Source organism: Ailuropoda melanoleuca, chromosome 4 (genome assembly GCF_002007445.2).
Source record: "Ailuropoda melanoleuca isolate Jingjing chromosome 4, ASM200744v2, whole genome shotgun sequence".
Lineage (NCBI taxonomy): Eukaryota > Metazoa > Chordata > Mammalia > Carnivora > Ursidae > Ailuropoda > Ailuropoda melanoleuca.
The window spans coordinates 60,087,300-60,099,622 of record NC_048221.1 but is presented as its reverse complement, the minus strand read 5'-3'; positions in this window follow the sequence as shown (position 1 = coordinate 60,099,622).

Here is a 12,323-nt window from a genome sequence, read left to right as displayed (position 1 = left end):
GCCAATTAATTATGAGGAGATTGAGTCTGTGATAAACAACCTTCCAAATAACAAAACTCCAGGCCCAGATGATTTTCCTGGGGAATTCTACCAAACATTTAAAGAAGAAATAATACCTATCCTCCTAAAGTTATTTCAAAAAAGAGAAACAANATTTCAAAAAATAGAAACAGAAGGAAAGCTACCAAACTCATTCTATGAGGCTAATATTACCTTGATCCCCAAACCAGGCAAAGACCCCCTCAAAAAGGAGAATTACAGACCGATTTCTCTAATGAATATGGATGCCAAAATCCTCAACAAGATCCTTGCTAATAGAATTCAACAGTACATTAAAAGGATTATCCATCATGACCAAGTGTGATTCATACCGGGGATGCAAGCGTGGTTCAACATTCACAAATAAATCAGTGTGATACATCATGTCAAGNGCAAATCAATCAATGTGATACATCATATCAACAAGAAAAGACTCAAGAACCATATGATCCTCTCAATTGATGCAGAAAAAGCATTTGACAAAATACAGCATCCTTTCCTGATTAAAACCCTTCAGAGTGTAGGAATAGAGGGTACATTTCTCAATCTCATAAAAGCCATCTATGAAAAGCCTACTGCAAGCATTATTCTCAATGGGGAAAAGCTGGAAGCCTTTCCCTTAAGATCAGGAACATGACAAGGATGCCCACTCTTGCCACTATTATTCAACATAGTACTAGAAGTCCTTGCAACAGCAATCAGAAGACAAAAAGGGATCAAAGGTATCCAAATCGGCAAAGAAGAAGTCAAACTGTCTCTCTTTGCAGATGACATGATACTCTATATGGAAAACCCAAAGGAATCCACTCCCAAACTATTAGAAGTTATAGAACAATTCAGTAAGGTGGCAGGATACAAAATCAATGCCCAGAAATCAGTTGCATTTCTATACATGAATAACGAGACTGAAGAAAGAGAAATTAGAGGAATCCATCCCATTTACGATAGTNGACTGAAGAAAGAGAAATTAGGGAATCCATCCCATTTACAATAACACCAAAAACCATGCGTTACCTTGGAATTAACTTAACCAGAGACGTAAAGGACCTATATTCTAGAAACTATAAATCACTCTTGAAAGACATTGAGGAAGACATAAAAAGATGGAAAAATATTCCATTCTCGTGGATCGGAAGAATTAACATAGTTAAAATGTCCATACTACCCAGAGCAATCTACACTTTCAATGCTATCGTGATCAAAATACCAAGGACACTTTTCAAAGAACTGGAACAAATAGTTCTTAAATTTGTATGGAACCAGAAAGGCCCCGAATCTTCCAAGGAACTGTTGAAAAGGAAAAACAAAGCTGGGGGCATCACAATGCCGGATTTCGAGCTGTACTACAAAGCTGTGATCACAAAGACAGCATGGTACTGGCACAAAAACAGACACATCGACCAATGGAACAGAATAGAGAACCCAGAAATGGACCCTCGGCTCTTTGGGCAACTAATCTTTGATAAAGCATGAAAAAACATCCAGTGGAAAAAAGTCTCTTCAACAAATGGTGCAGGGAAAATTGGACAGCTACATGCAAAAGAATGAAACTTGACCACTCTCGTACACCATACACAAAAATAAACTCCAAATGGTTGAAAGACCTCGATGTGAGACAAGAATCCATCAAAATTCTAGAGAACATAGGCAACACCCTCTACGACATCAGCCAGAGCAACATTTTTCATGACACATCTCCAAAGGCAACAGAAACAAAAGATAAAATGAACAAATTGGACTTCATCAGGATAAAAAGCTTCTGCACAGCCAAGAAAACAGGCAAAAAAACTAAGAGGCGGCCCACAGGACGGGAGAATATATTTGCAACNAATGGGAGAATATATTTGCAAAGGACACCACAGATAAAGGACTGGTATCCAAGATCTACAAAGAACTTCTCAAACTCAATACACGAGAAACAAATAAACAAATCATAAAATGGGCAGAAGATATGAACAGACACTTTTCCAATGAAGACATACAAATGGCTAACAGACACATGAAAAAATGTTCAAAATCATTAGCCATCAGGGAAATTCAAATCAAAACCACACTGAGTTACCACCTTACACCAGTTAGAATGGCAAAAATAGACAAGACAAGAAACAACAATTGTTGGAGAGGATGTGGAGAAAGGGGATCCCTCCTACATTGTTGGTGGGAATGCAAGTTGGTACAGCCACTCTGGAAAACAGTGTGGAGGTCCCTTAAAAAGTTAAAAATTGAGCTAACCTATGACTGNCCCAGCCATCACACTACTGGGTGTTTACCCCAAAGATACAGACATAGTGAAGAGAAGGGCCATATGCACCCCAATGTTTATATCAGCATTTTCCACAATAGCTAAATCATGGAAGGAGCCGAGATGCCCTTCAACAGATGACTGGATTAAGAAGCTGTGGTCCATATATACAATGGAATATTACTCAGCTATCAGAAAGAACGAATTCTCAACATTTGCTGCAACATGGACGGCACTGGAGGAGATAATGCTAAGTGAAATAAGTCAAGCAGAGAAAGACAATTATCATATGATTTCTCTCATCTATGGAACATAAGAACTAGGATGATCGGTAGGGGAAGAAAGGGATAAAGAAAAGGGGGGTAATCAGAAGGGGGAATGAAACATGAGAGACTATGGACTATGAGAAACAAACTGAAGACTTCAGAGGGGAGGGGGTGGGGGGATGGGATAGACTGGTGATGGGTGGTATGGAGGGTACGTATTGCATGGTACACTGGGTGTTATACGCAACTAATGGAGCATCGAAATTTACATCGGAATCCGGGGATGTACTGTATGGTGACTAACATAATATAATAAAAAGTCATTAAAAAAAATAAAAGGATTATCCATCATTACCAATTGGGATTCATCCCTGGAATGCAAGGGTAGTTCAATATTCACAAATTGATCATTGTGATGGATCACATTAATAAGAGAAGAGACAAGAACCATATGATCCTCTCAATTGATGCAGAAAAAGCATTTTTTTCCAGATTAAAACCCTTCAGAGTGTAGGGATAGAGGGTACATTCCTCAATTTCATCAAAACCATCTATGAAAAGCCTACAGTGAATATCATTCTCAATGGGGAAAAGCTGAAAGCCTTTCCCTTAAGGGAACACGACAAGGATGCCCACTCTCGCCATTATTATTCAACATAGTACTAGAAGTCCTTGCAACAGCAATCAGAGAACAAAAAGGGATAGAAGGTATTCAAATCAGCAAAGAAGAAGTCAAACTGTCTCTCTTCACAAATGACATGATATCCTACATGGAAAACCCAAAAGACTCCACCACCAAAACTAGAACTTACAGAGCAATTCAGTAATGTGACGGAATACAAAATCAATGCTCAGAATTCAGTTGAATTTCTAAACACGAACAATGAGACTGGAGAAAGAGAAATTAGGGAATTGATTCCATCTATAATAGCACCAAAAATCATTCCATATCTTGGAATTAACTTAACTAGAGAGGTAAAGGATCTATATTCTAGAAACTACAGATCACTCTTGAAAGACAGTGCAGAAGACACAAAAAGATGGAAAAACATTCCATGCTCATGGATCGGAAGAATAAACATAGTTAAAATGTCTATGCTACCCAGAGCAATCTACGCTTTTAATGCCATCCCGATAAAAATATCAATGACATTTTTCAAAGAGCTGGAACAAATAGCCCTTAAATTTGTGTGGAACCAGAAAAGGCCCCGAATCGCCAAGGAAATGTTGAAAAGGAAAAACAAAGCTGGGGGCATCACAATGCCTGATTTCAACCTATACTACAAAGCTGTGATCACCAAAACAGCATGGTACTGGCACAAAAACAGACACATAGATAAATGAACAGAATAGAGCCTTCAGAAATGGACCCTCACCTCTAGGGGCAACTAATCTTGACAAAGCAGGAAAAAACATCCAGTGGAAAAAAGACAGTCTCTTCAATAAATGGTGCTGGGAAAAGTGGACAGCTATATGCAAAAGAATGAAACTTGACCACTCTCTCACACCATACACAAAGATAAACTCCAAATGGATGAAAGACCTCGATGTGAGACAGGAATCCATCAAAATCCTAGAGGAGAACATAGGTTGTAACCTGTTTGACATCGGCCACAGCAAATTTTTCATGACACATCTCCAAAGGCATGAGAAACAAAAGATAAAATGAATTTGTGGGACTTCATCAAGATAAAAACTTCTGCATAGCCAAGGAAACAGTCAAAAAAACTAAGGGGCAGCCCACGGAATGGGAGAAGATCTTTGGAAATGACACTACAGATAAAAGACTGGTATCTNAAAACTTCTGCATAGCCAAGGAAACAGTCAAAAAAACTAAGGGGCAGCCCACGGAATGGGAGAAGATCTTTGCAAATGACACTACAGATAAAAGACTGGTATCTAAGATCTATAAAGAACGTCTCAAACTCAATACATGAGAAACAAATAAACAAATCAAAAAATGGGCAGAAGATATGGACAGACACTTTTCCAATGAAGACATACAAATGGCTAACAGACACATGAAAAAATGTTCAAAATCATTAGCCATCAGGGAAATTCGAATCAAAACCACCTTGAGATACCACCTTATACCAGTTAGAATGGCAAAAATGGACAAAGCAGGAAACAAAAAATGTTGGAGAGGATGTGGAGAAAGGGGATCCCTCTTACACTGTTGGTGGGAATGCAAGTTGGTACAGCCACTTTGGAAAACAGTGTGGAGGTCCCTAAAAAAGTTAAAAATAGAGCTACCCTATGATCCAGCAATTGCACTACTGGGTATTTACCCCAAAGATACAGATGTAGTGAAGAGAAGGGCCATATGCACCCCAATGTTTATAGCAACTTTGTCCGCAATAGCTAAATTGTGGAAGGAGCCAACATGCCCTTCAACAGACAAATGGATAAAGAAGATGTGGTCCTCATATACAATGGAATATTATTCAGCCATCGGAAAGAATTATTGCCCAACATTTGCAGCAACACGGACGGGACTGGAGGAGATAATGCTAAGTGAAATAAGTCAAGCAGAGAAAGACAATTATCATATGGTTTCGCTCATTTGTGGAACATAAGGAATACCAGGGAGATTGGTAGGAGAAAGAAGGGAAGAATGAAGGGGGGTAAACAGAAGGGGTACTGAAGGGGTACTATGGACTCTGGGAAACAAGCTGAGGGCTTCAGAGGGGAGGGGGGTTGGGGATGGGATGGGCTGGTGATGGGTATTAAGGAGTTCACCTATTGCATGGAGCACATGTGTTATACACAAACAACGAATCATGGAACACTACATTAAAAACTAATGATGTACTGTATGGTGACTAATATAACATAATAAAAAAAATTTAAAAAAATAAGCTATAAAATGCATTCTTTTTAAAAAAAAAAGATTTTTCAATTTATATCTTTGACAGAGAGAGTGCAAGCAGGAAGAGCAAGAAGGAGAAGCAGGATCCCCACAGAGCAGAAAGCCAAATGTGGTGTTCTATCCCATGATCCTGGGATCATGACCTGAGCCAAAGGTAGATGCTTAAGCTGAATGAGCCACCTAGGTGCCCCTGTAAGATGCATCCTTATGGAAGATGAAATAATCAGGAAAAATGTGGTAAGCAATGTGGAAACAGAGAATTATTGTAACATTTAAGGGAAAGGAGAAATATCAAACTACTCAGTACATCTTACCCTTCCAAATATAAGTTAAAAAGCAAGAATCTGGTATTAAAATATAGAAGTATTTTACTCTCTTCTTCCAAGATCTGGATATTCTACCTTATCTTTGCTTTTTGCTGTTCTTGAGAGATTGGTTTCTTCAATGTTTTGACATAAATGCAATCTTTCCTATATGAAGAAGGAGCCCCATAGAATGAAAGAAACATGTTGATAAGGAATTACCCCCAAAGTGTACTTTCATCAAGGTAGAGTAGAAGAATCTAAATACTATAGGCATTTGACTGACACTATGTATAAACCAAGTAGTGGAATGCCTGCATCATAGATCAAAATAAGCATAAACATGATGGAGGTGTTGCTTGCAGGGCCTGTTATGAGCCGGGAATATAAGTTACAGTTAGTATAATCAGTTAATGTAGCATGAGAGGTTTCAGGTAAAACCCGAATGCAGAAAAGTAAGTGAAAGTTGGATAAAGTAATGGAAAACCAAGAAGAAACACTTGAAGTCAAAGAGAAAAGAAGTAAGGAAGGCAAAATCAAGATGAATATTAAAAATGATAGAAAACATGAAGATCAAGGAAAAAAATAATCTATGGTTTGAAAAGCTCCATAGATGACATGAACAATTCAAGATTTTTTTTTCCCTTTAGAACCAAAATATAGTTGTTTATTATAAGGTATGGCACATTTGGTTTTCTCTGAAAGGTGTTATATCTGCAGCATGATATCTGTCTCTGGTTCAAGGTTTTGTTCTGAGACTCAAAAAAAAAAAAATCCCATCACAATTTGAAAAACAAAACAAACAAAAAGTGATGAGCAATATTATTCTTCTGGTTCTTATTCGTGAAGATTCTCTAGTCATCTATTGCAATGCTATGCAAACTTAACTATTTTTTCTGGCAGATTCATTTCAAAGCATGAGAAAATTCAGCTGGAAGGCTGTAAATTTCATGATACAACAAACATTTCTTTCTCATTTGCTTTTTCACTGAAATCCCTGTGGTGCTTTGACTCAGCTTCCCTGGTGGCTGTCTGNAAAAAAAAAAAATCCCATCACAATTTGAAAAACAAAACAAACAAAAAGTGATGAGCAATATTATTCTTCTGGTTCTTATTCGTGAAGATTCTCTAGTCATCTATTGCAATGCTATGCAAACTTAACTATTTTTTCTGGCAGATTCATTTCAAAGCATGAGAAAATTCAGCTGGAAGGCTGTAAATTTCATGATACAACAAACATTTCTTTCTCATTTGCTTTTTCACTGAAATCCCTGTGGTGCTTTGACTCAGCTTCCCTGGTGGCTTCGTGGGGCTTTCCTATGCATCCAAACCTTGAGACAGGTGAAAGCCATGGAGGGTCCAAGCAGTCCACAAAATTAAGATGTGTTTGATTCACCTTCTCACCTTTCCTTCCCTCCAGATTAATCTCTTCCCAGGGAATTAGTATGAGTTAGAAAAAGTTCCCACCAAAGCAAGTCTAACCCTCATTAAGATTTTATCTGGTAAAAGGTTAAGGGTATTAATCCTTCTAGGAAGTCCTTCAAAGTCCAAAGAAATGAATGAATTGAAATTCAAATTTATAACAGGCACCCAAGAAATTTTGTTGGCAGGACCTTGTCCTTCAACCTCATCTGATAAACATTTGCATTCTACAGCATACTATAGGCGTATCCTTTTAGAGAGACCATAACACCAAAAACTTTGTCTTTTTGAGTCATGTTTCCTTACCACCAAAGAAACTGGAAATAAAAATCTGGCCTCATATTTTCTACCAATTCACTTGAATTTTCATCCCCATATTCATATGGGGATGAAATCATCTTGATTTCTGGGACCTTCTACTTGATCCTATTGGGGTTTGTTTTGCACAGGCTTTGTTTTTCAGATGTAATAATACTGAATAACTGTTCCTAGGAATTCTCTACCTATTTCCTCATGGATGGTATTTGTGCCTTCAAATCAAATTTAACCCATGAAACACAAGTTTCCAATTGCTCCATTTTCTGTAAGAGTAGTTTTTTGGGTGCCTACTTGCTGTCTCCACCTGGATGTCTGTTTATGCTGCCCCTCAAAACATTCAGGTACACCCACTTTCTCTACGTTTTCTGTCATCGTCTCTTGAGCCCAGTTCTGTCAGACACTGCCCCCAACATGCCAGTAAAAACAACCCTTGTCAAGACCACCAGCCACCTCCACCTTTCCGAAGCTAATGGCCAGTTTTCAGGGCATACTGGAGTTGTCTTCAGTGGCACATGATACAGCCGATCACTCTTCCTTTCTGGAAATGCATTCTTCTCTTGGATCAACACCATCTCATGGTTCTTTCCCTACCTTAAGTGATGTTTCTCAGTGTTCTTCACTAGTCCATTCTCATATCCTAACCTGCTCAGTGGTGAATGTCCCCAGGTTTCCCCTCCTCTTTACCTATTCTCTCTCCTAAGATGATTTCATTCAGCATCATATCTATAGATGTGTTTTATATACCAGCAACGTCAAATTCATACTTACAGCCTAGGACTCTACTCTGAGCTCCTACCTCCAACAATGCCCTCTCTGCTTGTATAGCTAATACACATCTTAAAACAACCCATCCAAAATCAAACTTTTGACTATTTAACCCACCCACAACTCCCACCCAAATCTGCTCCTCTCATGAGTTTGCATGCCTCAGTAAGTGGACACTCCAAAATAACTCCAACTGATACCTCTGGAATTGGTCCAACTACTTCACCTTTGATAGAGCTACGGCTTTTTGCCAGCCCATTTTGCCACTTCGTAAGCTTGTTTCTGTCTCAGCAGTAAGAGTAGAGTGCCACTGGAAATGCTTTCTGCTGCGCTTTTAAAGAATCAAAAACAAACAAAAAAGCCCAAACCCCAAAAACCACCCCAAAGTCTAGTCTATATTTTTAAAGTTCTAGAACTAATCTTAAGTCAATTTTCTTATTTTGTCATTCACAAACGCACATATTCACACCAACTGCCTGACTCATGGTCACTGCCACCTTGCACACAACTTCACCAGTGCCCCCATTGGGGACTGTGCTTCATAGCTGTTTTTTCTACCACTACAAATATTACATTAGACACTCATAGTCAAAAATAGACTTCGGAGTAAAAAGTATCTCCATTTTCCCTAATCTCATAGTCAAAAATAGACTTCGGAGTAAAAAGTATCTCCATTTTCCCTAATCTTTATCCTTTGTCTTTCTTTTAATAACATTTCTGTCCACTGGCTGATAGCATCCATAAGTGACTATCTGCAGTTCTTTTAGCTTATAGAGATATAAATTAAAAAGTGGTGTTATCTGTGATGTGGAAAGTGTTTTCTGTTTGTCATTAGTTTTGGATCTCCCATGTTTCATAGAAAGAGACATTTTCTGCCATGGTTTGTCCCATACTTAATTTTATCTGCCATTAATTAAAAACAGAATGATCACTAATGAACCCAGAATGAAAAGAACATCCAGATAAGAAGGGATTCTTATCATATTTTTCATTTTGAGATATGTACTTAATATTCTATTTCATCACTGTTGGAGGGAAATAATCTTGCCGGGGGCCAGGGCTTTTTGATAGGGGAAAATCTTGGTAAGCATTTGCCTCTTTGCAGTTATCTGCATTACTGCAAAGTACCACTAAGGCAAGAGCCTATCCTCCTAAAGAGAGAGAAAGCAACACTCAGGGAGCAGCAATTCCATTTCCGGAATCACCATAGGTGTCATAGCTTATTACCTTTCACACAAAGTAGCACAGAGGAAGAGAAGTTTCCCCATTGACTTACCAGGGAAGGTTACTGCTGGAGAGGATTCAGAGAAGTCATCTAAGCCCTCTCCCTGCCTTCAAGAATGGCTCAACATAAATTATTCCCTGCAGATGAGAACATTCTCTATTTAAACGTTTCTAGAGAACCAACAAGTCTTCATTTCCTTAGGGCAATCTTTTCACTGCTGAGGGATTTAAGAACCTAGGTAGGTTTAACTGTAAGATACCGTAAGATTTTCCCAGACAGAAATGACTTATCCTCATAGAAGCTAAGTTTATTCTGCCCCCAATCAACAGCCAGATTAAAGATGTTGAAATTTAGGCTACTTACAGTTAGAAAAACAAGTAGGTAAATCCAAATACTTTGTTGCAGTAGCACCACATCTCTAATTTGGCTTGGCTGGGACAAGAAAATTTTTTAAAAAAATCAGTAGCATTGTAGGTAATAATCATACATTTCTATGTTTTTAAAAACAGTATTTGTTCCTGGGATCTCTTCTTTTTGACTTGTAAGCTGAGCTGTCAGCCCATATATTAATTTCAATTCATTTCTTGTACAAAAATAAGGTGAGGCTAGGTTCCATCTGCAGCAACTTTATTAAACATTTCTAGACTAAGAATTGAGCCCATACATGTTATAAAAGTCTGGATTACTCTATTCCCTCCCCTGTACAAAATTTTTTCACAGGTGCAGACTATTTCAAAGGCATTTCCAAAAGTGATATGAGGCAGAACTCAGGTTGATGCAATTCTTGAGTGTTGTTTCTTTTTTAAGATTTTATTTTTAAGTAATCTCTACACCCAACGTGAGACTTGAACCTACAATCCCAAGATCAAGAGTTGCATGTCCCACTGACTTATCCAGTGGAGGATCCTCTGGGTGTTCTTTTTTTTTTAGAGGGGGGTGGGAGGGGCAGAGGTAGAGGGAGAGAAAGAGAATCTCAAGCAGGCTCCATACCCAGCACAAAGCCTGACATGGGGCTCAATATCACAACCCTGAGATCATGACCTGAGTCAAAATCAAGTGTCGGACACTTAACCAACTAAGCCACCCAGGCCACCCGCCCCTTGCGTGTTCTTGATTAATCGCTAATTACCTCTGTGCCACAGAAATAATGTCCTACTCTCTGAGTACTGCAATTAAAAAGAAAGAAAGAAAGAAAGAAAGAAAGAAAGAAAGAAAGAAAGAAAGAAAAGAAAGACAAGAAAAGAGAAAAGAAAAAAGGAAAGAAAAGGGAGAAAAAAAAAGCAGTCATCTACGCATTTCTAAACTGCTTTGACTTCTGTTTTCCTGCTGTCCTTTAGTTACTGTTTCACTAAAAGTGGAATGAAGGAGATTTGGTAGCACCTTGATACATTTTCTTATAAAAATAAATCTATTAGAAATTAATTAATTATCCTTTTATAGACTAGAGAATAGAGCCTGTTATATAGTGAATGTTTAATAAGTTTTCACTAACTAAATCAATGAATAAATGCACAATTACTGTAGAACTGGTGCTTTTATTATCCTTAAGTGTTAGGTTTTGTTTTTTGTTTTTTCGTTTGTTTGTTTGTTTTGTTTTGTTTTCTGAGTGAACTAATTGATTAGCTGCTTTGGTTACCATTTGGATAGGGACTGATGCTGACTGAGAGAGACAACCTCTTTGACAGCCCATTACTTGAGGAATGAAATGGGTTTCAAGTGGTTCTTCTCAGCAAAGCTGAGGTTGGTTGCTTTTGCAGAATTTGGATGTGAAAAAATATGAAATGACTTTGACTGGCTAATGCAATTCCTTTAAGATTTTAGTTTTACAACCTCTTTTAATATATAAAAAAGAGAGGACAGAGGGTATCATGGTTTAACCATAGTTAAGACATGAGTAAGACATCTAAATTATTTTCACTGGAAAGAAATTCTTGGTGACGGTCACCATGTGATTCCATTTCCTTATCCTTTCTCTCTAGTGTAGAATTCTGCACTTGTGTCCTAATGAATAGAGACTGAAAATAGAGAAACACCTCCCCTTCTTGTCATGTGACCCTGCCTGTCTTTGTGGCCTTTTTTGGCAGCACTGTTTCTTCTTCTCTTCCCACCAGCATCCCAGCCTCCTTCCAGACTCACCAGCCTCCACCAAGCCTCCCTCTCAGCCACTTGCATCACTTCCTCAGGCAGGACCTGCTCTGCCCCTCCACTGACTCAGCTCTGTCATCATGGGCTCTCTTCCCACAGGTGTGCCTACTTCAAAGCATTCCCTCAGATCTGTTTTTACATTTTGGTATTTGTGTGATTATTGAACTCTTAATTTCCCCCATAGGCCATTTTCCTCATGAGAGAAAGGACAGGTTCTGCTTGTCTCAGGATTACTCTCCTGCCACTCCAGACAATGCCTGGCCCATAGCAGGCACTTGATAAATATTGACTGACTGAACCAATAAATGAAGAAACTCACATTTGAAAGAGATCTTGATCTCCAGCATAGAAGGTCTGAAGAAGAAATGGGATAGCTTCAGTAAAACATTACCTGTACAACAAGAGTTAGCTGGTAAATGCGTGGGTTCCAGAAATCTCCTTCCTCTCAAAGAAATTTTATTGTTAGAGATTCTTTTAGCTTCAGATTAATAAACTCCTAGTCTAAAATCCAAAACCATCTGGGAAGGTTGGATAAATACTAGTTATAATCACTTAGATATTAATACATTGGATTATTTAATACTTGGGCTTAGTATTCTGGAGGCATTACTCCACTAACTAAAAAGGAGACAATGAGGGAAGGGCAAGACACAAATGACACCAAAACTTCTGCTATCCTCAGATGTGTGAGGATTTTTGTAACCCAGATGACTGGACTTCAATAGCTGTG